General features: G+C 47.9%; 1 protein-coding gene across 2 annotated transcripts in view; it reads right to left on the bottom strand.

The window, feature by feature from the left end:
* Positions 1–8,159, bottom strand: part of KIDINS220 (kinase D interacting substrate 220) — a 124,304-nt gene extending 116,145 nt beyond the window's left edge. The window contains exon 1 of one of the 2 annotated variants that reach the window (XM_078873080.1): positions 7,927–8,159. The gene's annotated coding sequence lies outside the window, so the exon portion shown is untranslated. The remainder of the gene's footprint in view (positions 1–7,926) is intronic. The other variant, XM_078873077.1, reaches the window with a different exon arrangement.
* Positions 8,160–25,004: the final 16,845 nt, after the last annotated feature.

The raw sequence follows: 25,004 nt of genomic DNA on the forward strand, positions 1-25,004 counted from the left end.
AGCACAGCAAGTTGGCATCGGCTAGTCATCTCAGTCAGTCAACCCATGGGACCTGGTTCTGTCCCGTGGCCTTAACATGGACATAGCCTGGTACAGGCGCCGTGGTGACGTCACCGCCACTTCGTGGCGAATGGCGGTTGTTGCTGTTGTCAAGTTTTTGTGGGGAGCGGTGGTGCAGCGGTTAGCGCGCTGGCAGGCCGAGTTCGATGCCTGCTCACAGCCAACAACAGTGACGATTATCTGAACCGATCCTGGGCCTCCCCTAGGTCGACTCAGCCTCAAAAGAGTACCTGGTGCGGTGTGTAAACATAGCCACCGGGGAGACAAAGGCGGCCGGGCGTGGTGCTGGCCACCCACCCCCTCACGCGCCATTGCCGGCCTTCATTGCTGCTCGCTAACAACACTTGCCGCAACAATCTGCTAAGGCTACACGGGGGGGGGGGATCTTTGTCTTTGTCAAGTTTTACGTAGTAGGATGCAACGTTGGTTATGTCTAATACCAATTGAGCAATTTGCAGCAAACATTTTTCGGTATCGTCATATCTTGGCCAATACCAGTTGCATCGTTTAGTTTTGTTGAGCTACGGGAGGAACCGCAGAATCTGGAGAAAGCCCACGCAGAATGGGGGTGGGGGGGGGAGAGACATCGTACAAAAAACTCCACGTCTTATTTGGTGACGGTGTACAAGCACAAATACTAAACACATTAAATCGTTGCCTTAGAATAAAAGCGCATCATAGGCGATGACGTTACAGGGCGACGGCCGCTCCTCTCCACGAAACTCCACCACGGGACGGCGCCCAAGTCCGGATGCGAACCTCGGCCAGCCCTTCTTGCCACAGAGGCACAAAAGCGTCACCAACACGGCGCCGTACGTGAAACGCGGATGGCTACCACGTTGGGTTCTTTTTTTTTACCTTGCACCAGCGGTCTCTCCCTCTTCTTTCTCGGGCAGACGCTCGGCGCTCACGGGACTCGAAACAAAACCTTCTCCCCGCCAGCAACGTGAAAACAAAAGCTTACGTAACGTGGCGGCACGGGCGCGCGTCGCAGCCAAGGTTGTGTGTGTGTGGGGGGGCGGAGGGGGCCCTTCCCACATGGAACAGAGCCATGAAGATTGCTCCAGAGCAGGGTGCCGCCACTGCGGTCCAATTAGCACGCGGGCACGCGAATACACTGAGGGGGGGGGAGGGCAGCACTTTTTGGCGACACCTCCAAAGAAGTGTGTTTATCGTTTACCCGGGAATGCGTCACCGAGTTGCAAAACCGCTTTAGGAGGGCACTGCAATGGCAAGTTTCACGAAAACTCAGCAGGCATTTGCTGCTGCTGCTTCTCATGACAACGATGATGCCGCCAAAATGTCCAAGAGATTTCCTGCTCAAATGAGCATGGGGGCAGTGTTCATCTCCTGTTTACAGTCCCATGCCAGTGGTGGAAATCCATCATTCCTACGGTTGGGGTGAGTCTATAAATAAAGCTGTTGACTTATACACAACATGGTACCTATTTTATCGATGCTAGATACATGATGGGCTGAGTCAACCCCCAATCAAATTCAGGATTTGGGAACAGGCACAGCTGAGACAAATAAAGTCTGAGCATGCCGATTTCCACGTCTTTTGCGCTCATAATATTCGTGAACAAGAATCATGCAATTTTTCTTTATCCACTTTTCTACTTCCTTTCGTAGTACAGTCCTTCCCTTGAAAAAAATTATCGTGAGTCTCTGGGTTCTCATCTGACTAAAAACCAAAACGTTAGTTTACTCATGCCCGCAAAATTATTATGTAAGACTCCATTTCCACGCAGACCTCGCGAGTATGATGCAAAGACACAAAAATTACTTCCAATTTGTTTAACAATGGAAGAAACAAATGTGCCCGAACGTCTACGCAAAACCTCAACAAAGATTGGCCCGCCCGCTAGTTAGTTACATACCATCCGTGTTACTCTGTACCATAAATTAATAATCACTGCCACGTGGAAACTGCAAGCACAGCAGCTAGCTATCAGTACGCGGGCTACCAAAGTCCTCACGCCTTTCAAATACTGTACCCTTGGTGTAACCTTGGACCACAGCGGGACATGGGACGAGAGCATGGACCGATATGACCAATCCTGTGACCGTTGCATTAAAATTAATATAAAGGGGCTTTTTAAATGTTGGGCCACGCGGTGGCGAGATGTTAACTCCCTCGCCTGGTATGCAGGAGGTCGTGGGTTTGATACCGACTCTGAGGCCTGCTGCTGTATATTTGGAGCTTTTGTGTTCTCCACGCGGATGCGTGGATTCTTTTTTACGCGTCCTCCGGTTTGTCCCTCCACATTTAGAATGAACATCATGTGTTTAGAGTGTTTGACTGCAATATGTTTCCATGTGATGAACCACTTCGTCGAGCTATCATCCATGGCCAGGTTACTTCTGAAAAAGAGCTAAGTAGCTCAGTGGGTCTTACCTGAAAATAAATAGTTTAATAGCTTAGTTGAAATGTACAGACAGCAGAGGTCTCACTCCGAATCAGTCAAGCGGCATTATCTTTTCATTGGCTGCATGGAAGATACCTGGTCTGTCGCTCTACACGAAGCTTCGGGTCATCTCGGCCACGGTCATGCCCTCCCTTCTCTATGCTTGCGAAACGTGGACCCCCCCCGCATAATGGAACATCTTCGCCGGTTAGAAACATTTAGGCTGGCCTGCCTACCGATCCAGCCTGGTTAAATCTTATCTGAATGGAATTTATATTGCGACTTGACCAAGGCACTTTACACAGAATTAACAATGGTACAACGTGTGTGCATGTCATGGAGCAGATGAGGTCAATAAAATAGATGAGAGGAAGCAATGGGGGCAAATCCGTGATGCGTGAATTCGGTGAAAGCGAAACTGATGACAGTAAATGATGACGAACGGATTGAATGCATGGGGTGAATGAGTGATCGCCATGTAACGAGAATATGAAGAGGGAACGGTAACGATGGCGGTTATGAGGGGGAGATTTTTGGGGGGTCGTGGGGTGAGGAGCGGAAACTAGTGAGCAAAGGTGACTGCTTAGTGTGGAGGGAAAGTTTGTTCCAGATAAGGGGGGGCGGGAAGAGAGAGAGAGAGCGTGGATTGAGCACAAGGAGGAGGGGGGTCAGAGAGAGACGGCAAAGATTGAGGGCGTAGAGGGTGAGAAGGCAACGTAGGAAGGTACACGAGTGGCAAGATGTGGTGTGGGGCAAGACCATGAAGGGATTTGTAGACCGGGGTGAGGAATTTGAACAGGCAACGGTAGCACAATGAACTTCTACCCCAACATTGACTTAAAGCTTTCGTGACTGCAGGAATTTATATTGTTTGGGTCTTTCGGTAAAGTCACGGCGTTTCGATCACAACACAAGCGATCGTCATCCTCCTGAAAACTCACTTCTTTAGAACTGATTTTTGTGTTCAGTTTGTCGGTTGGCTATGTACTGTGCAAAAGAAGTCCATCATACGCGAGAATATCTCGACGCAGAGAAAATAACAAGGCAACCGGAAAAATAAACCTGGACAACACCAAAAGGCTTACAAAATATAAACTGCACGTGCGGATATGCCTCCCAGCGTCGTGCTTGTAATTGGTGGTTATCCGAGTGTACTTCACCACGCTGGTTTGTGTGGGCTGGTGAAGGAGGTCTGGTGCAATGGTAATCTCTCTCTACTGCCCTCTTCTGTCCACCACGTATCTCCACAGCAGCCAATAATAATAGGCTCAGTCAACCATTCTACACAACAAAGACTAATTTCCTGGCAGCGATTTCAGCCGCATCATCTCTACATAACAAAAAGGCTCAGTCCCTTTTACATGCACCTTTACATCATCCGCACCTAGTTAACACAACAAAGGCTCATTCCTAACAGCGTGCTTCAGCCGCACCGAACCTCACAAAAATAATATTCAGGGCCTACCTTGGTTCCTCCCACCCTCAACCAGTATATATAAAAATACGGGTTTCTTGGAATTTCTCTCACTTGATACAGCTATCGTGCTGTGACTGTTCCACCTTAAGACGGGGGCTTGTGTTGCCTCCGAAACGTCGTGATTTTTATTTTATTTTACTTTTATTAATTTTAAATTTTTACCTACGTGACTTTACCGAAAAAAACCTAAGAATATGAATCCTTGCAGTCACGAAAGCTTCAAATCTAGAGCCAATAACAACTTTGCTGGATGTGGCGGTCACCCATCCAAGCACGAACCAGTCTCACCGTGGCTTAGCTACCAATTCGTTACTGTACTCGTGTCACGTTCTGTTGACGTGACAACCCCGACTAATTGGCTGTGTCGGGTGGTGGCGGGTTTAACGACACATTTATATATCTACGTGATCGAACCCAAAACAACCTTTCGTGACTGCAGGGATTCATCTTCTTGGTTCTTTCGGTAAAGTCACGTAGAATGGAAATAATAAAATAATAAAAATAAAACATAATAAAATAATTCTCACGACGTTTCGGCCACAACGCAAGCAGCCGTCCTCGGGTGGAGAACAGGTCTGTCGAGAAGACAGAGTTTTATTTTTATTATTTTATTATTTCCATTCTACGTGACTTTACCGAAAGAACCAAGACCAAAACAACCTGTTATTAAGAAAGATATTCTTGGATCTTTCCAAGAATATGAATCCCTGCAGTCACAAAAGCTTTAAATCGAAATTAAGAAACATATTAGCTATTTTGTACAGCAGAGAAGTTGCGATGAGTCGATGGGAGGGGATGGCGGTGCATGAATACGACGACTCGTGGAATAAACGAGGATGAAAGTGACGATGAGTGGTTGACGATGAGTGGGGAAGTTGTGCATTGGGATGGAGTTTGTGATGGGGGAAGGGAGGGGGGAGAGGAGGTGTTTGGGGTAAGCGAGGGATGATAAGTTAAGAGCTTTAAGGGAAGAGAGAGCGAGGCTGATTGTTTGAAGCGTGGGGGCAGATTGTTACCGAGTCAGGGTGGCCAGAAGCGAGAAAGAACGGAAACGTGATTTTGCACAAAGGGGCCGTCCATAAATGACGTCACGCGATTTTGGACGATTTTTGACCCCCCCCCTCGTCACACGGCGTAACAAAAAGTCAGACCCTCCCCCTCACACATGACGTCACAAAGCTCTGCCCCCCCCCAAAAAAATAAAACATGCTTCAAATCGCTTTAAACTATTGTCATTGTAGTGCGTATTTAATGTGGCGCTGCACTCTGATGTTGTAGGAGAAAACATTTATTAGAAAGTCTATTTATCTTCTTGGTTCTTTCGGTAAAGTCACGTAGAAGGGAAATAATAAAATAATAAAAATAAATCCTAATAAAATAATTATAAAATTAAATTGATTGTTATATTTTTATTATTTTATTATTTCCCTTCTACGTGACTTTACCGAAAGAACCAAGAAGATGAATCCCTGCAGTCACGAAAGCTTTAAATCGAAATTTAAAGTCTATTTAATTAAGTAGAACGTGTTGTCTATACAGTATTTAGTTAAAGTTGCGCATTTTGATGTGACGTCACATTTCTCGAACCCCCCCCTCCCCACATCGTCACACATCGTCACAAATGTCTGACCCCCCCCCCCCCTAGGTGCGTGACGTCATTTATGGACGGCCCCCAAGCAGGAAGGGGGGGGAGTGACTGACAGAGAGACAGCTAGGATTGACGCTGGACTGAATCAACTGCACGAGGTGGGTATAACGTGTTTGTAGGGTCAAGCGTCACGTGGTGGTGTGAAGTTGAGGTCGGCAACAATTTGCATGGCGAGAGGAAGAACGGACTGTGACGAACGTGAAACGGGGCTTCCTTCACAACGAGGCGAGGCAATTACGGGGCAATTATGAAACGGGAGGGCAAAGAAAGGCAGGGCATGGCAGGCTGAGCGAAAGAGCGTGTGATTTAATTTTGTAGAGAAGTGTTTGGCGGTCGAATTCAGCCACGCACTCGTTACCAGTCTGGCAAGGACGAACGGATTTTTGTTGATGTTTTCTTCTTCTTGGTTCTTTCGGTAAAGTCACGTAGAATGGAAATAATAATATAATAGAAATACAACATTAAAAAAATTCTCACGACGTTTCAGCCACAACGCAAGCAGCCGTCCTCGGGTGAAGAACAGGTCTGTCAGAAAGACAGCGTCTATTATTTTATTATTTCCATTCTACGTGACTTTACCGAAAGAACCAAGAAGATGAATCCCTGCAGTCACACATCGTCACAAATATCTGACCCCACCCACCCTCCCCCTAGGTGCGTGACGTCATTTATGGACGGCCCCTATGGTCCCTGACCGCCTTTGTTTCCCCAGTGCCGAGTGTTACCAGCTACTCATGGAGACTCAAGCCGGGGGGTCGAGATCTTAGTGCAGAGGAACAACCACGTGCACCACCGTGACCACGTCCCCATACAAAGACAAAGATCCCCCGTGTAGCCTTAACAGACTGTAGGGGCAAGTGCTGTTGGCGAGCAGCAATGAAGGCCGGCACGGCGCACGAGGGGGTGGGTGGTCAGCACCACGCCCGACCGCATTTGTCTCCCCCCAGCGGCAATGTTCACACATCATACCAGGTACTCATTTGAGGCTGAGTCGACCTAGGGGAGGCCCATGACCGGTTCAGATAATCGCCACCGGTGTTGGCCGTGGGCGGGAATCGAACCTAGGAGGGCAGAGATCTTCGGCGCAGCGGACGAACCAATGCGGCACCGTGACCCCCCCCCCCACACACACACAGAGACGCAAAGACAAAGATCCCCGTGTAGCCTTTACAGACTGTCGGGGCAAGTGCGGTTAGCGAGCAGCTCCTATGAAAGGCCGGGCACTGTGGACACACGAGGGGGGTCTGGGTGGCCAGCACCACGCCCGGCCGCCTTTGTCTCACCTCCCCCCCCCCCAGTTTGAGGCTGAGTCGACCCTAGGGAGAGGCCCAGGAACCGGCCCAGACAATCGCCACACAGACGCGCGCACGTTCACCCAATTGTACAAGGGACGCATCATTCGCGTAATTCGGAACGCGTTCAAACCACTTAGAGATCGACAAAGCAGCGATCAGCACAAGATGCGCACGAGGTGAGGCAACACGACAGGTCAGAGTCGTTGTACTTGGTAGGAACCTCCTGGTTACACCAGCCCACAGGGGATTATTGTGTCCGTCCGTCGTGCAGGGAGGGGCTGGGTGTGGAGGGAGGGGAGGGGCTGGTCACCCCGTGGTGCCCTTATAAAACTCAACGTTTAACCTACTCACGCCGGCTTGTGCCCGCCCTCACAGTCGGGAATATTTGCGGAATACACCACGCCGCAGTTGACCCTGGCCATTGACCGAGCAACCCAACGTTTCTACCAGCTCCCTCCGCAGGACAATGTGTTTACACACGAGGTGGTTATAGTGGGGAACTGTTGGTCACGGCGTGTGTGGACTGTCTGTACAGTGCGTGTGTTGATTGCAGGTACAGTGCGTGTGTGGACTGTCTGTACGGTGCGTGTGTTGACTGTCTGTACAGTGCGTGTGTTGACTGCCTGTACAGTGCGTGTGTGGACTGTAGGTACAGTGCGTGTGTTGACTGCCTGTACAGTGCGTGTGTGCACTGTATGCACAGTGCGTGTGTTGACTGCAGGTACAGTGCGTGTATGGACTGTCTGTACAGTGCGTGTGTTGACTGCAGGTAGTGCGTGTGGACTGCCTGTAAAGTGCGTGTGTGGACTGTAGGTACAGTGTGTGTATACTGTCTATACAGTGTGTGTGGGCTGCCTGTACAGTGTGTGTGTTGACTGCAGGTACAGTGCGTGTGGACTGTCTGTACAGTGCGTGTGCTGACTGCCTGTACAGTGCGTGTGTGTACTGCCTGTACAGTGCGTGTGTGTACTGCCTGTACAGTGCGTGTGTGTGCCGCCTGTACAGTGCGTGTGTGCACTGTATGTACAGTGCTCTTACAGTGTTGGTCCGAGGGGCTCCAGTGTCGAGGGAGGCTGCGCGTTACCGCCGCTTCCTCGCCGCCGCCTCTCACGACGGCGCGGGGTTCACGGAGAGGGAGAGAGACAAAGTAGGCGGGCGGTGGGGGGGGTGGTGGTGAGGTACGTGGAGGGGGGGGAGGTTAAGGGGAGAGACAAAGGCGGACGGGGTTTACAGCGGAGCGGCTCCCCGCCTGTCTGGGCGAGCGCCCGCGGATTCTAAAGCGGTGGGGGTGGCGGTGGGGGCGTGGCCTCGAGCGGCGTCACGTGACCAGGAGAGGCGAACCACGTGGCCTGGGGAGGAACGGCGAGCACGTGGAGATGCGTGACGGAACCACGTGGAGATGCATTCAGCACTCACACGAGGCGTGCAGGCAGCAGAGGTACATCTGACTCTCGCACACGATACAGACAGCAGGGCGGTGTTGTGTATTCGCTACAGAGATGTGGTTGTAAGCGTGACTACGTGGAACCTGAGTTTCATTCCCGGCCACGGTGAACATGAAGTGTGACGAGTGGTGTCGGAAGCGGGACCTTGAACGTCTGTCACCCAACAACCCCTTCTTCACCACGAGCGGTGCCACGTCCCGTCTGACATGGCGTGGGGACATCTTCAAGCGGTATATTGACAACTGTCATACATTTCTGCTGCAATCGATTGTATAATGCCCGTCTCGACACGTGCATCCGATTAGCACGGCTGGCTACGTACGGTGCGAAAGAAGTGCAATACAGTAGAAACTCTGGTCACGACCATAATTCGTTCCATAACTTTGATCGCAACCCGATTTGGTCGTGACTCGAACCTAATTTCCCCGATTGGATTGTACGTAAATACGATTAATCCGTTCCAGACTCCTACGAACTGTATGTAAATATAGTTTTTTTAAAGATTTTTAAGCACAAAAATAGTTAATTATGCCATATAATTCACAGTGTAATAATAAACTAAATGTAAAAACATTGAATAACACTGAGAAAACCTTGAACAACAGAGAAAACTAACATTGCCGCGTCAAGGTTTAGAATCGTTCAACAAGATGATTGTTTCGTCTGCTACATCAGTCGGTCGATTCTGAGAGAGAGAGAGAATATTCGTATGAGCAATTCATGTATACGGCACATAAAGATTCCGTGACGTCAGCATTGGACAAGGATGTGTCCAATGCTGACATTCTGGCGAAATAGCGGCATTACTAGGAGCACAACTTGAAAAGTCAGAGCAATTTTAAATTAACCGTGTCATTCGTCTGTAATAATTCCTCCCCATCTCTTCAGTGTCGCGATCTGTTTGACGTCTTCCAAACGTTGTTTTTGTTTCCCACCGTTTCAAGTGAAATGTTTATTGGCACGGAAAATCCCGTTGATCCCCGGTTACCCAGTTAACTTGCGTGGTAACAGCCCGCAGCCACCAACAACCAAGTTGGAGGTTGTGATGGAGAGGCGCCCAGCCAGCAGCCAGCCAAGAAATTCTAACCATCGATTCTTTAAAAAAAAAAAGTTGTTTGACTATCGCAGGGGTCGGCAACCTACGGCTCCGGAGCCGCATGCGGCTCTTTACGGGCTGCTTCTTGACGATATATACGTATGTACAGTATGTACTCAGATGCATTGCGGCCCTTGAAATACTGAATTTTGTACCGAATTGGAAAGAAATGGCTCTTCTTGTTATTTTGGTTGCCGACCCCTGGACTATCGTATCGCTCGTCTCACCGAGCCAGGAGACCGCCGCTTCATCATCGAGCTGGAGGGGAACTTTGAGATCACCCTTGGGTCCGGTCGGACGCCACTCGTCTACAGTGGCCGCCCACATCCGCAGGGTGGGCTGTGATTGACGTTGGTATATATTTTTAAATCCTTCATATTAAGTTCACTTGCTTGCTTGCGCGCTTACGACCGTGCAAATCTTTCGGTCGTTTTTTAACCCACTTCCCGTGATCCAATCGAGCTGACATTTTGCACACAGACTCGTTGTGCGTGACAATTTATTTTCCTGAAAAAAAATTCTAAAATTTTACACTTTTTAGGAAAAATAAATTATATTTAATTACCAATTGCTTAATGGTAGCAGGCAATCATCTGACCCATAGTTGGCAGCCATCTCAAGCCAGAGGACGAGAGGACTCTAGCCGCCACGCATATAAAGGATTTATAGTGAAAAACTTTGTTTTTACGGGTTATTTTTTGTTTGTTTAAATAAATTGTCAGAACATCTTCAACTTGTGTATCTGTTCATTCGGGGCCCCCCTTGTGGTGACCGACTGGGCCCCTCTGCGTCGCGTGACGCTGCCACATCGCACCCCAAACCGTACAAGGGGCCGTCCATAAATGACGTCACGCGATTTTGGCCGATTTTTGACCCCCTCCCCCCTTCATCACACGACGTCACAAAAAGTCAGACCCCCCCCCACAAATGATGTCACAAAGCTCTGCCCCCCCCCCAAAATCAAACATGCTTCAAATCGCTTTAAACTATTGTCATTGTAGCGCTGCACTCTGATGTTGTAAGTAAAAACATTTATTAAAAAGTCTATTTAATTAAGTAGAACGTGTTGTCTATATTTATTTATAGTTTCGCATTTTGATGTGACGTCACGTTTCTCACCCCCCCCCCCCGTAGGTGCGTGACGTCATTTATGGACGGCCCCCAAGTTGCGCTCCCCGCTGCGTCGCGACTTTTTTATTGATGAGCGCCCGTCGTCTCGTATTCACCCACAGTGCATTACGTCCCTCAGAACGGTGAGTTTTTGTTCTGTTTACCGAATTCGAACAAAAAAAATTATCTTGTTATTTTGGTGACCGACCCCCCCCCTTGTCCTTAATCTCATCTGCGTGACGTGACCTTGAATTTCACCACCATGTATAGACGTATTTTGCATTGTGTGGTGTGAGCCCATCGGTTGTGCGCGTAATCGGCTCAGCAACAAGCATTTGCAAAAGACCGCTTACTCAAAACATCTTTTATTGTCGCTTAAAACAAGCAAAATAACAGAACGCCACCAAAACCACGCCGACCACATAAACACCACACGCGCCCACCACCCAATTCTTTCAGCCCACCCTAAGTCCCAGCGGAATTTACAGGGTTTTTTTTAGTTGCAATATACAGCGATATAGACGGTTAGTTTCCTATGTAATTATACGTACTTCTGAAAGTTCAAGCCATGAATATAGCAACTTCAGTAGCCATGTGAGCCCCTTTTTGAAGGACTCAACTCGGTATCAATAACCTTAGTTTACCCAGGAAAGTGCCAATGAGTCTCAAGGCTTTTTTCACCAAAGCCCTGCCTGGAATATTGCGGAAATTCCTTTCCAAGAACTGAAGTCCTATTGTGTGCGCGAGCAAAACGGAGCTTCTGGAGAAAAACACCCAGACTTAAAAGCTGACACGACGAACAACAAAACGCACGGGGGCAGGTCAGCAACCTACTTGTTTCACTGCCCTTCTGCAGGTCACCTCGCTGGTCTGCAGGTGGGTGTCTTCTTGCACACGGTGTCTCTCTCTCTGACCGTAACAATTCGCCGAGTACGGGCAAATAAGCAACGTGTTATTATTTTACAGCTATCAACAACCCAGAAAAACATTTGGAAAGATCGGTGTCCGGGGATGAATAATGTTTCAATGAGTCACAATCGTGAGGCCCATATATAGCCCGGATTTCTGACACTGCAAATTCACAAGCATTATGGCGACACAAAACGTAAACATCCGTACGAAAGAAATGTAGAGCTGTGACGATTAATCAACCAACACTGACATCGACAGCTTCTACTTGTAATAACATGGGACCTTTTTTGCCAGTATCAAAGTATGAAAAAATAACAATATGTTTGACCCTTTCTGGCAATAAAACAGGTGTTGAGATGTTCACACACCAAATAGAAACCTTTTGCAAGGAATCATGTCTGCATCAACCACACGTACTTGTGGTGAACATGCAAACAAAAAGATGCTCTGATAATAGATGGCATTGTCTTTTAAACCGATTGGTCTAAACCAGAGACAGCCTTCTTGAGGACCTAGTCTTGCCAGTGTCAGACCAGAGAACACCAAAAGGCGTGTTGTGAGAAAGACGACAAATCCGTTTCAAAGACAATGCCATCATGCATTCTATTAATTACACTGGTCAACAAAAAAAAAAAACATTTTTCTGGCCTGGACTTTTGCAGCTGTTTTAGACTAATTTCAGGGTGCTGATTCCACACATAATTTTTATGCCATCGGCATACCCCATTTTCATTGATTTTACCCGAAATTAACTCTGTCACTTATGATTGCAAGTTGTTGCGAGTCAGTGACTGCTTTAGTGTTAAAATATGGTGCTGTATTTTTAGGATAGTGTGTTTACAATATCATTTTATGTAGATATCCACATTTATTTAATATTTTTCTTCTGCAGTTTTTATTGAAAATGCAATATTTGATATCTCAAAAACCTGATGTGATAGACAAAAACTGATGCCAGATTTGGAATCAGCACCCCAAAATTACAATAAACCCGTTGGAATACCTTATGCCAGAAAAAGTGTGTTGACCGGTGTTATCAGAGCATGTTTTCTTTGCATGTTCACCAACAAGTACGTGTGGTTGATACAGACTTTATTCCGTGCAAAAGGTCTCCATTTGGTGTCCGAACATCTTAATATCCGTTTTATTGCCAGAAAGGGTAAACAGCTATCCTTGAGTTTCTCTCTTTGCAATAACTTCCTCGGCTCCCTTTAAATATGGCAGCCGACCCCACTTCCTGCCTTTCGAAGGTGGGAAACCCCTGACAAACCACGTCCAGCGGGAACGCGCCTGATGACGTCAACGACGTCAGCTTTCATCGAATACTGCAGCAATCGGCTATATCCCAGTTCTAAATACGCATACGGTCCATACAACAGGGGGAGCAGCGGTGGGCACAGCGGTTAACGCAGCGCGCTTCGAACCCAACGGGCCTGTAGCTCGAATCCCAGCCACGGCTAACATCGACGACGAGCGATGTCTCAGCTGGCCTTGGTGGGCACCGCCCTCCATCACCGACCAGCACTGACGAGCGGCGTGGTTCAAGTACGCCCAGACAACCCCATGGCCGACAGGGCACGGGGGAGGTTGTTGACCCCCAAAGGACTGCGAATTGTCATCATTCTTACGGGTGCACCGAAACTGAACGATGCAGATTGTGTCCCGTGAGAGACGAGACACGCACCTGGTATACAGCCAGTGCGCGACTTGCAGGGGTCGAGTGAGTTAACATCGTCACCGTGATGATGATTATTATCAGCATGGTAAATGTGTTTTTGCCAGAGAGGATTATGAGCCAGGGAATTAAAATAGCAAGTCGCTGTGGTTGGGGGTGTTTCTATTGGAATGGCGTCTGACCTCAATCGCCTTTCTCTCAACACATTTTGGCCCCATTTTCTACCTTTGGGTGGCCCAGAAATATACGGGGGGGGGGGGGGGGGGGGGGAGTCAAAATGTTTGCATAAAGTATTAAAAAATATATACGCACTCGTACTTTCTATTTGTATTTTATATCTTTCGTCAATATTAAAAAGTCTAAAGTGTATCCCTGCTTAAAACAGTTCGGAATATACCAAACAAAGTAAAACGGCAATATGTTATAATGGGTTTTTATTTTAAATGCGTGAAGTGTTTTTGGCTAGGCGGAGATCATCTACTTTTTTGAGAACCAAGTTTCATTTAGCTCAGAATGATTGTTTGCACCATTGTGGAAACAAAAACGTCGTGAAAATTATTTTATTATGTTTTATTTTTATTATTTTATTACTTCCCTTCTACGTGACTTTACCGAAAGAACCAAGAAGAAAAAGCAATACTATCTCCATTTATAAATATCCGTGCCTTCACGTAAAAATAATTGCTTTTAGATGTTTTTATGTGGATGTACAGATGTGTCAAGCAGACACTGCTTAGTTATCAAGTTTAGTTTAGGGCGGATGTCACCCGGATTCAAACCCAGGTGGCTCAGCAGTGCTGGCTCAAATGTTCTGACGAGGGTACAGCCACACGGCTAAGAAGTCACCTCTGGAAACATCTTAAGATGCGCCTGCGTTAGGCATCGCAATGAGTCTTCACTGCTATTTGTACAAATGACAATGTACACATTTTCCCAAGCCCATTTTTCACCTTGTAAAGAAACAATAAAAATGTTTGGATAAAAAAGTTCACCATCATTATTTTGGTATGATAAAAAAAAATGTAAGTGTAATTCAGTGCAATGTTAATTTTAAGAATGTATCCAACAAATGTTCAAACTTTAAACGATTGTATTTTTTGACTTAAAAGTGCAGTACTCAAAAATCACTTGTTTTACCCAACACAATCTCTTTAGCCAACCTGTAGCAATGATGCAGTGATAATATTTAAGCAGCTTTTAACGAAAATAAGAATAAAGTGGACTTTAATAGTGTTTACAACCCCACCTTCAATCAGCTGGGAACTGAACTATTTTGATTGGCGATTTTTCTATCGTAGTAGTAAGATAATTTTTTTAATTATTTTCCCAGGAAAGCCCCAATAAATCTTGAGGTAAATTTTCAGGAGTATCCTACTTTGGGTTTTTTGGCCAATTCCTTGTTTTGTGCATGGGATTTCTAAAGCACGAAGAAATCAGTGTCCTACTTGCTGTCCTGCCTCGGAGAGACACGAACAACACCTCAATATAGAGCTCATTAAAGTGGCCCCCACCTTTACACGATCCAACCACACGAACAAGCTCCTGGAAATCAGGGCCGTGCATTGTAGGTAACGTAACGGAAGATGCACACCGAGGCCGTGAAGCTGAGAAGAAAAATCATTATTTCCCACTCATCGTGAAAATCTGAGTGCCACGCGTGTTGCCCCGTATGCCCTCTCGTGCCCTCACTGCCGCGTGACTGGCTGTCTCCGCCGTGTGATTGGCTGTTCGCCGCGTGACTGGCTGTCCGCCGTGCACTCCGCGTGCGCTGGAGTTACCACCCGACGTGGATGCCAGCGGCACCACGATCCCACCACCCTGTCCCGACTCATTGACAAAGTGATTACTGCCACGCAGTACATCTACACAACACGGCATCCGTTCAGCCTCAACGCTGACCCACGGTGAGGGTTGTCCATAGGGGTGCGTGGGGAGGCCCCGGGGAAAAATCCACTGTGGGCACCCCCCCCCCAACCCCTTCAAAAACTAAACCGGAAGTATTACATCTGACACGGTGACGTCCAAGCGCGCCCCCCCCCCCCCCAAAGTGCGGGGCCCGGGCGGTCGCCCCGCTTTGCCGTACCCCAGGGACGGCTCTGCCCAAAGTCGCACTTCAGTCCTGCCAACTCCACCAGCAGGGCGTGGAGACGTCCTGACAGCGGCTAAGACATTACGATGCAGGGTGCACGGTGGGGGTGACCGTTCAGGTTCGTCAATGAAGCCCCCCCCCCACCACCCAGCGCAGAGTTGGGGGCGGCGGAATTTGAAAGTCGAACTGGCAACACATGGGAGCTGGAGCCCAGTGAGAGGATCTTAGAGTTTAATTTGCTCATCGTTCATATAATGTCACCTGCCGCTCGTGTAGATTAGTGCGTACGTAACGAAGTTGATCGATTGGCAACCTATTCGGTTTTTTTTGTGTGGAGGGGGGGGTGGGATGCGTAATTATTTAAAAAATATTTCAGAAAGTGCATCGCGCAAGCGTCACGCGTGGGCTGTTGTGTGCCAAGTTTTACATACCAAGCACGAGCTGTGACCACACCAATCAATGATGCGGAGCGAGGGATCGGCACGGAGTCATTCACCTCCAATTTAAAAGGATGAATTGCCACGATTTGGAGTTGCGATTCGAATCAAGAATCGATGCCTTATTATTTTTACGTCCCGCTAAACGGAGTGCCTCGAGTGGCTGCAAGGGTCACATGAATCCCAGCACACATAAAACAGATAATCAACTATTTTTTTATTTGACCAGATAAGGCCCAGCCAAATACTCGAAACGCATGTTTTATAAACGTCGAGGGAAAAACCAGAGGACCCGGGGAAAAAATTCACGCGACCACGGTGAGGAATTATGTAAACTCCAAACATACAGACATCAGGGTCGGTATCAACCCCACAACCTCCTGTACACCGGGCGAGGTAGTTAACATCTCGCCACCGCGGCACCCCGTAACAGGTTTATGCACACAATTTGACGTGCACATCTTCAGCATGTGATATCGGTTTCAGTTTGAATTGATGCGTCGTGCATGTCTGGTGACATTGCAGCTCTCTCACTTCAGACCTGCGGTGGGCTGTGGAGTACAGAGTATGCGTTTTTTGTTAGATGATAGTTTTACAAAACAAATTAACAACCAAATATGACTTCTTCTTTTTCCCCCAAAGCACAATTACAAACGTGTGGATGCCAAGCGTGGACAAAAAAGTCGGGGGTTTTTCAACTGTTGGATTTATCCGACACACATTACGCAGATTTAAAACTTTGGCCATTTAAACAAAAACATTTGGGAAGCACACTCAAAACACAGAACACAAAAATCAAACTGTCATTTAGTGTTGACGATATTTTCGAAACAATACCCGAATGCAGTGAAAAATAACGTCACAAGTTTGCAAAACGTATTTTGGTAAAGCGTTTGAAAAGTGTAAAAAAATCTCATGATGACAGTTTTGTGCACATTTTTAATCCCATCGATGACGAGTATATGTCTGTAAAGACACGCGGACATACAATCCCGAAACACACTCAAAGCAGTACGCCTGGATTTTGCTAAACACTGAGCCACTCCTTAAATTTTTTTTTACATGAACCGTGTTTCCCTTCTGCATTTCCACTTACAAATAAAGCCACGTGCATTCAAAGGAGCCCCGGACGACGCCGATCGTTTCACATGAAGCGATGACCATTTGGATTTACGCAACGCCCAAATGCGACGGTGTCTCGAGACGCCGTGGAAAGGTCGATGGCCGTCTTTGTTATTGCGGCGGGGTGGGGGGGGGTGGCGAAGACGACCTAAACGCTGATCTCCAAGACGCCTCCGTGAGAAACGTTGACCGACGTCGCTTTCAAGGGTCAAGAGGTCAACGCTGATCACGTGACGGTGGTGACGTCACCGCAAGACCTTGCCGTTTAGATCTGTCAGCTGTTTCAGTCGGTGTCCAATCTCCGAGGTCGGCTCTTCTGGTATTACGTCTCCCTCTAAGTGAGGAAAAGCAATTCGCGGCGAGAGACTGAAATGCAAAATAAAAATATCTTGGGATAAATGTTTCGGTGTAACCCCAAGAACGCGAGCCGAAGAGCATCCCACTGTTCTCAAGCAGGCGTAGGGGCAAATGCTCAACTCTGTTGGTGGCTCTGCAACGTTTGAGGAGGTTGCACATTGCGATGGTGGTGGAAGGCAAGAATGTACACACGTGGCTCTACTTCTCAATGGAAAGAGTTGCGGTCAAATGCAGTGTGATTGAAAAAAATACAATCGTTGAGAAATATTTTACCACGAAAAAAACTAAAATTAAGCTTAATGGTAGGTTTTTACCCTTTTAACTGGTACAAAACTGACACCTTTATTCAAGGCATCATGTTTGCAATGACCACAACACAAGTAGTCAATAAAGCAAACAAAAAGAAGCAACTCTGATAAGGATAATAATATGCACTAGTCCCCATTGGTGTAGGGACTAGGCTCTAAAGAAAGCCGTCTCGGGTGTGGGCCAATCAACTTCAAGGACAGTGCATATTATTATCCTTATCAGAGTTGCTTCTTTTTGTTTGCTTTATTGACTACTTGTGTTGTGGTCATTGCAAACATGATGCCTTGAATAAAGGTGTCAGTTTTGTACCAGTTAAAAGGGTAAAAACCTACCATTATATTTTGCCACTGGTAAAAGAGATCTCATAGTGTAAAAATTAAGCTTATCAAGCAGTCAAAAAGAAATAAACACTGAAACGCAATACCGATGACATATGCGCATTTAAAAAAAAAGTTCCACCGCGCTTCATCTTCATACACAGTTATAAATAAGGGTGCAGCATTTCGCTACGACAGTAGACGGGAATTGACACGACATGGGCCCAGGTCCAACTTCGCGAGCAGCTAACGAGCAGCGAACGAGCTCGCGTCGCGAGCAGCGTGGGGTTTGGCGACCCTTCATACAACAACGATGGTGAAGGGTCCCTGACGTACGGATGTGGAACTTCCTTCGCGCCGTACGTGCGGCACTTTCATACCTGTGCAGAACGCGCGTTCCAATACCCAGATGTCAGAATTAGCCAATCTCGGCAATATTTCAACAACAACGAATAACTTTGTGGCGATGCGAAGCACCCATTTTTTTGCAATGATTATAAGCATCGACTGGTTTAGTTGAAGGTGGGAGGAAAGGGCTGTCGTATTTATCCCTCTCCTGTTGCCGAACACACACTGCTACAGCAAGAGTTATGAGTTTTTCGCTGTTCATGATGAAACAGAATAACCCAAGAATAATATATTTTTAAAGATTTTGGCACTTCCTGATTTTGTTTCACCTTCAGTTTGATCGGATTTCTGTAGTGATAACAAATATCACCGAATAGGTGGGGCGGTAGCACTGTGCACGCTCAACCTGCAACCCGAGTTCGATTCCCGTCCACGGCCAACATCAGTAGCGATATCTCGGCCGGAACCTGGCCCCCTCTCCATTATAAACGCACGAGCCAGTGCGGTGAAGTATGGTCAAACTACCCGCATGACCAAGAAGGTGTAGGGAGGCCTTCAAACAGCAGTGGATTGACAAAGGGCTGACAGCGTAGCACGGAGTGAGCAGAGTATCAGAACCAGTCGGTTACTGCCTTCCTGATAGGGCTACGAGTCATGATCACAGCACGACTGAAAATCACGCAACGTTTCACTCAGAAGCTTACACTGCTCCATTCAGAAATGTTGTTTCCGTCACACTCAACCACTGCGTATGCACGCCACTCACGTGTGCACACCACCGCGTGCACACGGCCTGAAGAAATTGTCACGTCGCATTCACGTGGCGTTGACTACGCTATGCAATGCCGTGGTTTTGTTGTTTGCGCCGATTGGTTTTGAAAATAGAATCCCCCATGACCGATTGCGATAAATTCGTACGAATTTTTTTTTTTATCAACGAATGCAACGTGTCCAAGGTTTACGTCCACCGAAGGAGATGGAGCAATGCATTAGGCTCGTGTGCAAGGCAGTGGTGGTTGGGTGGATCGTTGTCGAAGAATCACGAGAGACGGCAACGGTTCAGGAAGGCCTTCAATCCAGCAGTGGATAAAGCATGGCTGATGATGACGATTAAGTCTTTTTTAAACATAATTTAAATGCATTCACCCAACGTCATTGTTCTGATACGGACATAAAACGGCAGCCGGTTGTTTGCCACTCGCATTGGCACACAAACAGCTCTGCTTGTTAATTGACATTATTAGAGAGTCCAATAATGTCAATTAACAAACTGTGCAAACCCCTACCCCGCGGCCAACGCTCACGTGAACAAACTGCAGCGTTGAAAAATAAAATCGATCCTTCGATGAACGATCGCTAAAACGTCTGGACACACATGCGGTACTTTAAGAGCAATGTAATAATCTGGCTTACCTCCTGATGCGAATTAGCCACATTGGAGGGCTACAACACAGCGCAAAATCCTACTACTCCATAGTAATGTAACACGATTCACAAATCAATGACCATGTCATTGATTGATGCTCAGAGCTCACAGCACGGTATCAGAACGGCTTGTGCATGATGGTCTGTGTGCATTGGCTGCTTCTTTCTTAACCCAAGCTTGCTGGGTTACCATCATTTAACCCGATAATTTGGTTTTCAGATTTAAAAAAATTTGACAATGAATTATAAAAAAAAGTAACCAACAAATACTTGCCAAGTAGCGGTAATCTCTTTACGCAACTGAAAACAAAATCCAAATGTGGGATTACCAGTGCCTGCTTATAGCAATCCGATGGCCGTAACTCGTGACTCTCTAACACTGGACAAGCTGGCACAATAATCGTTGTCGCGAGTGGCCATGACACGACGCTGCGAAGCATGATGCGCGGATGTCCATTTTTTTTACGACAATTTCTGGCGAGCGTTTCCCAGCCGCTTAATCTCCGATTAGCACGGTTGGCTACATACGGTGCGAAAGAAGTTGAACATATCATTAGACCTCCTTTGCCAGTACCAAAATATAATAATAGGGTTTTCCCCCTTTTTTCTGGCAACAAAACTGAAACCTTTTTACAAGGAATCATGTCTGCATTAACCACAATACTTGTGGTCAAAATGCAAACAAAAAACACACTGATAATATATTGGCATTGTCCTTGAAACTGATTGGTCTACACCACAGACGGCTTTCTTTTGAGCCTCGTCTCAATTGGTGCTCGACCAGAGGACGCCAAAAGGTGTACAGCTCAAACACGTGACAAAGGTTTCAGTTTTGTTGCCAGAAAAAAGGGGGAAAACCCGACTATTATAATAAGTTGAACATAGATACATCGGCTCACAAGGAGACCCATCGTTTGTTTTTCTTCCGCCGCACCTCCGGCGCGAAAGAAGCTCAACGTACGTACGTCTCGTCAGCGGTCAAAACACAACGTGGAGCCCTGACGGGGGGCGGGAAGTATTGAGAGCAGGAGGCAGCCCCAGTCTGACCGTCAAAAATAAACACGCACAGGCCCGGCGGGAACATGCTAAACGTGACGGATAAACAAGAACTCTGTGGACGGCGGCACCGACGTAAGAATAAATAAAAACTATTCGCGTGCCTCATTGTTATAAGCTACGTCACGTTTTGGTTCGCCATTTGCCATCATCTCCCACGAAGCGTATGTTCCGTAGGGAACGCTTAAGAGGGGGCGGCTTTGAGTGAAAGCGAACACGTCACGCCGCCCGTACGGGTGCGAGCTTGCAGCCGCTGCTAATTACGCGGCAAGTTACGGATAGCATCCTCGACTGCTTTCGTACGCAATTGTGCTCACAGGAGGATATATTTTAGTGTTAAGTTGAGATGCCAAGTTTAATATTGTGAATTACATTGTTTAAGGCCAATTGTGCAACTAGGTAAGCGATGTGTTGTTTTAATGTGTTAAAATATTTCACCCGAATAAGCCCTAGCAACGGCACGTCTCGTTTGAAGGGGTTATTATTACAATGACCACCGACCACAATAATCCCTCACTCGACATCTTCATCAGCATCATCATTTTACTCATTCTTACGATGAGCAAGTCAGGTCAAAAGGTTAAAGTGCCTCCCCCCGCTCAGTACGAGCAACGGGACGATGGCACTCTTTTGCATTGGCGTGCCCTGGGCCAGTGGTGAAAACTCCACATTTTATTGGCACGAGAGACAATTAACCCCTCGCGGACGCCAACCTGGTCACGCACGCTCAGTGCGAAGGCGCGAACGTGCCCCCCCTTAGCTTACGAGTGGAACGGCATATACTAAACCGGCAAAAAAACACGGTGACGAACAGAGGAACAAGAAGTAAGTCGCCGAATTATACAAACTCATTCCGGAATGCCTTAAGAGTTCGTTCCATTGTCATTCACTCATTCATTCAACGATATCCTGCAATCTGCCGTAGTGATGTCCTTCACACACTGTTTTCCTGCGCTCAAATCGAGGTGCTCTCGTTATGGAGGGAGAGCTCTCGCCGATTACACCAGCAGGGAACTCGGCAGCCAGCGTTCATTTCAAGGGCCACAAAGCATGCAGATGAGACTCAGAGAAGTTGAAACTTGGTCCGCCGTTTCAATACATTCCACTGGAACGCGCATATTCTGAATGGCACACTGGTTGATAAAGTTATGTTTTAAAAAAAAAAAATATAAAGGTGCAGCCCTGCAATTGCTCGCTCACACCGCTGCTGGCAGCAGCAAGGTCTCCACTAGAGGCCGCTCTAGAGAGCACCCTCGGGAGGGCATTTGGCCTACTCTTCCACGCCGGCTAGACGTCTTTGAAGCGGTGGGAGGAAGCCGTACTTGACTCCCGTCCCTCGCGACTCGCTGTGGTGGTAACCATTTCTTACCGCGTGGCTCGGCAGAGGCCGCGAGGTGTTAAGAGACTTGCAGCGTTGGTTCAACTGCCGCGCCGGGAGATTGAACCGGCGACTTCTGGGATAGCGGGTCTAGTGTGCTCAACCGTCGCACTACGGCAGTATCCGATGTTGGTTAATTTTAGGAAAGAACAGAAGACCCTCTCATCTCTCTTCCTCTCTCTCTATACCTTCCCGGCAAGCGTTTAACACCGACAGCTCCGATTGGAAATTGGCAACGAGCCAGAATGTGACCAGAAGAGTAATCTCGTCGCTAAATATCCAGCCATAGTTGTTCAAATAAAACGATGCCAATGTGTGTGATGATGGCTCTAATCTCACAGGCAACCACCGCAACCTCCGCTGAGCATGCTTGGCCACGTTCAGTACGAAAGAAGTTCAATGTACGGGCAACGAGAATACAGCGGGACTCATTAAACGATACATGTGCATTGTAGTTGTATTGTGCAGACGTGATTTACACCAACTGCAGTTTCATCATGACAAATAATACTTGTAAATTATTTGAATTACGAAAAGACGCATTCTATTATACTGACAGTTGAACAGCATACGATGCTTTACGAGTTTTGCTACTGCAGTGTTCCGTGCGTTTCCTGCAAATTAAATTACCCTGAGCTTATAAACTATTCCCTTGTAAGAAAACGCGGTAGAAATGTAATATAAATGTTTTAAAACTAAAACTGAAGCATCATTGAAGTGAAAAAAACCTACAACTTGATATTAATCATTTTTTTAATGGAAATGTTATTGTATGTTTAAAGGATGTTGGGCGTTTGTCCTACGCCGCACAATTGCTGTGGTACAGTGGTAAGGCGATTGCTCTGATCGAAACAAATGGTATCTTAAGACCTTCATTTAAAGAGGGTCTTGCGCAATTGAACATTTTCCGAGTTCCTCGTTAAAGACGTGTGGTTTTTTGTTGTTGCAGGAGGAAACTGGAGTGCCCGGAGACCGCTCATGTACGAGCAGTCAGCGCTCCAAAAATCCCGACAAACGCGTCAGCAAATCCGCTGCCATCCACTGAGCACTGCGGAGCGTAAGACCCGTCAAAACCCCACCTTCAAAGTGCTAGGTCACAGTTAGTGCTCCCTGCATGCTCTCAACCATCGCCGCTTATCAAGCCGAGTTTAACCTTTTTGTTTTACCACCCACACTGGCCAGAATGAACGGCCAGCGTGTCGCGGTGTAACCCACATAAACAACTCCAACCACCGTCGCCAACACCGCTGCTGGTCAAAGGGTTAACTCGCTGCAAGAGTTGAGCGAGACCGATGAGTGAAACGTGGCTGCGAATATAGCAATTCCTGAAATGTATATTCAGTGTCGGCGCTTTCGCCAATTACAATTCCCATTCAAAATAAAGGGCAGTGCGATTGCACGTCCCCCGGTTAATACAGCGGAAGCCCCACGCAACGCGTCGATCACGTGGGTTTTTTTGACCATACTTCACCACGCTGGTCAGTGCAGGGTTGGTGAAGGTGGGGCCCAGGAACCGGCTTCAGATTTCACTCGCCACCGATGTGACTTGGAATCGAACTCGGGTATTTGAGTTTGTGATGCCGTGCGCTCACCACTGCACCGGCGCTCCACGTTAAATAAAATAATAACACAGGAGTTTGCTTCAACCAAATACATCAGTGGCTTTGAGTTCTACTTTCCCACCCATCGGCCCTGTTAAAAACACATTGTACAATCACGGACCACAATCTCAAACAAGTTTGTGGCCATGACGTAAGTATCCTCGTGATGAAAGCGCAAACCTCGACAAGCAAAGAGCTGCTGTTGTTTTGTTTACACGCGCGGCGAGTTGCTGTGTACTCCGGGCTGTTCGACACGAGTTCGAAGCTTCGTGCTCATCAGAGGGAGGGGAAAAAAAGACCACGAGGCACACCTGGGGTGAGCGTCAGGTTCCGCGCGGGGCTGTGCGCTAGACACGCCGCGGCAGGGTCTGCGTTGCTCGGTGCCACCTTCTAAGCATACGGGTAACGATTATTATTTACATCTGCAGACGACAGATATTCACCGAATGAACGAAGCCGAGTTGAATGGTTTTTCTCCTAAACAAAAGGCACATTTACGACAGGTCGCTTTTACGGTAATTTAAATGATGGGGAGTTAGTTCGCCTGAAGCAAGAAGACCCAAGATCCCCCATTTAGCATCGAGACGGGTGCAAGTGCTGCCAGCATTCGCGTGACAAAAGCCAGCGTCGCTCCTGCCCGCCTTTGTCTCTCCCTCTCGCTGATGTTCGCGCGCCACACCGGGAGGTCGGAGGGTTGAATCCCCCCCCCCCCGAGCCGGCGGGAATCATTGCGCAGCGGTGTGCATGCCGATTTGCCCCGCCTGCCATTCCCCCCACACGCACGATCTCAGCGAACCCTTTCCCTCACTCATCTTGGGCATACAGCTTTGGAGAAGGGGAGAGGGGGGAGGGGAAACTATCAAAATAATTATTTGGCCAAAGAATTTGCCAAGGTGCTGAAATCTTGCAGAGCTGGAACATGAAGCTCAACGCGACGCCCCTCCCTCCCCTGCGTTCCCCGCTCTGCGCGGACATCCTGCATAGCCCTGAAATACGTGCGGCAACACGGCCGTCGTCGAATCGTCACCGACGACGACAACATCAAGGCGTTCGGGGGGGGGGGGGGGGGGTCAACTAGCGGATCGTTGGCCATTTCGGGTCGTTCCGTCCGGCGTCCGCACAACGTCCAACGTTCGGCCCCACGATTGAGGGGCGGTCGGTTGCTCGATTCGGTTCCCCGAGCGAGGTCCCAGCGGGCGGCGGCAGACCGTCAGACGTCGCGCCGGTCGACGCGCGGCACAACCGAAAAGCGGCGCCGGAGAGAGATGGCACAACCACGACAAGCCGATAACACCGGCGGTGCCAACGCTCGCGTTCAGGCACGGAGCGCGCGTGTTACAAACGGTGGCCTGCGGAACAGTAAATGGGGGCCGCAACGGTGGCGAGATATTAACTGCCTCGCCTGGTATACAGGAGGTCGTGATTTCGATCCCGACCCC

Source organism: Lampetra fluviatilis, chromosome 2 (genome assembly GCF_964198595.1).
Source record: "Lampetra fluviatilis chromosome 2, kcLamFluv1.1, whole genome shotgun sequence".
NCBI lineage: Eukaryota > Metazoa > Chordata > Hyperoartia > Petromyzontiformes > Petromyzontidae > Lampetra > Lampetra fluviatilis.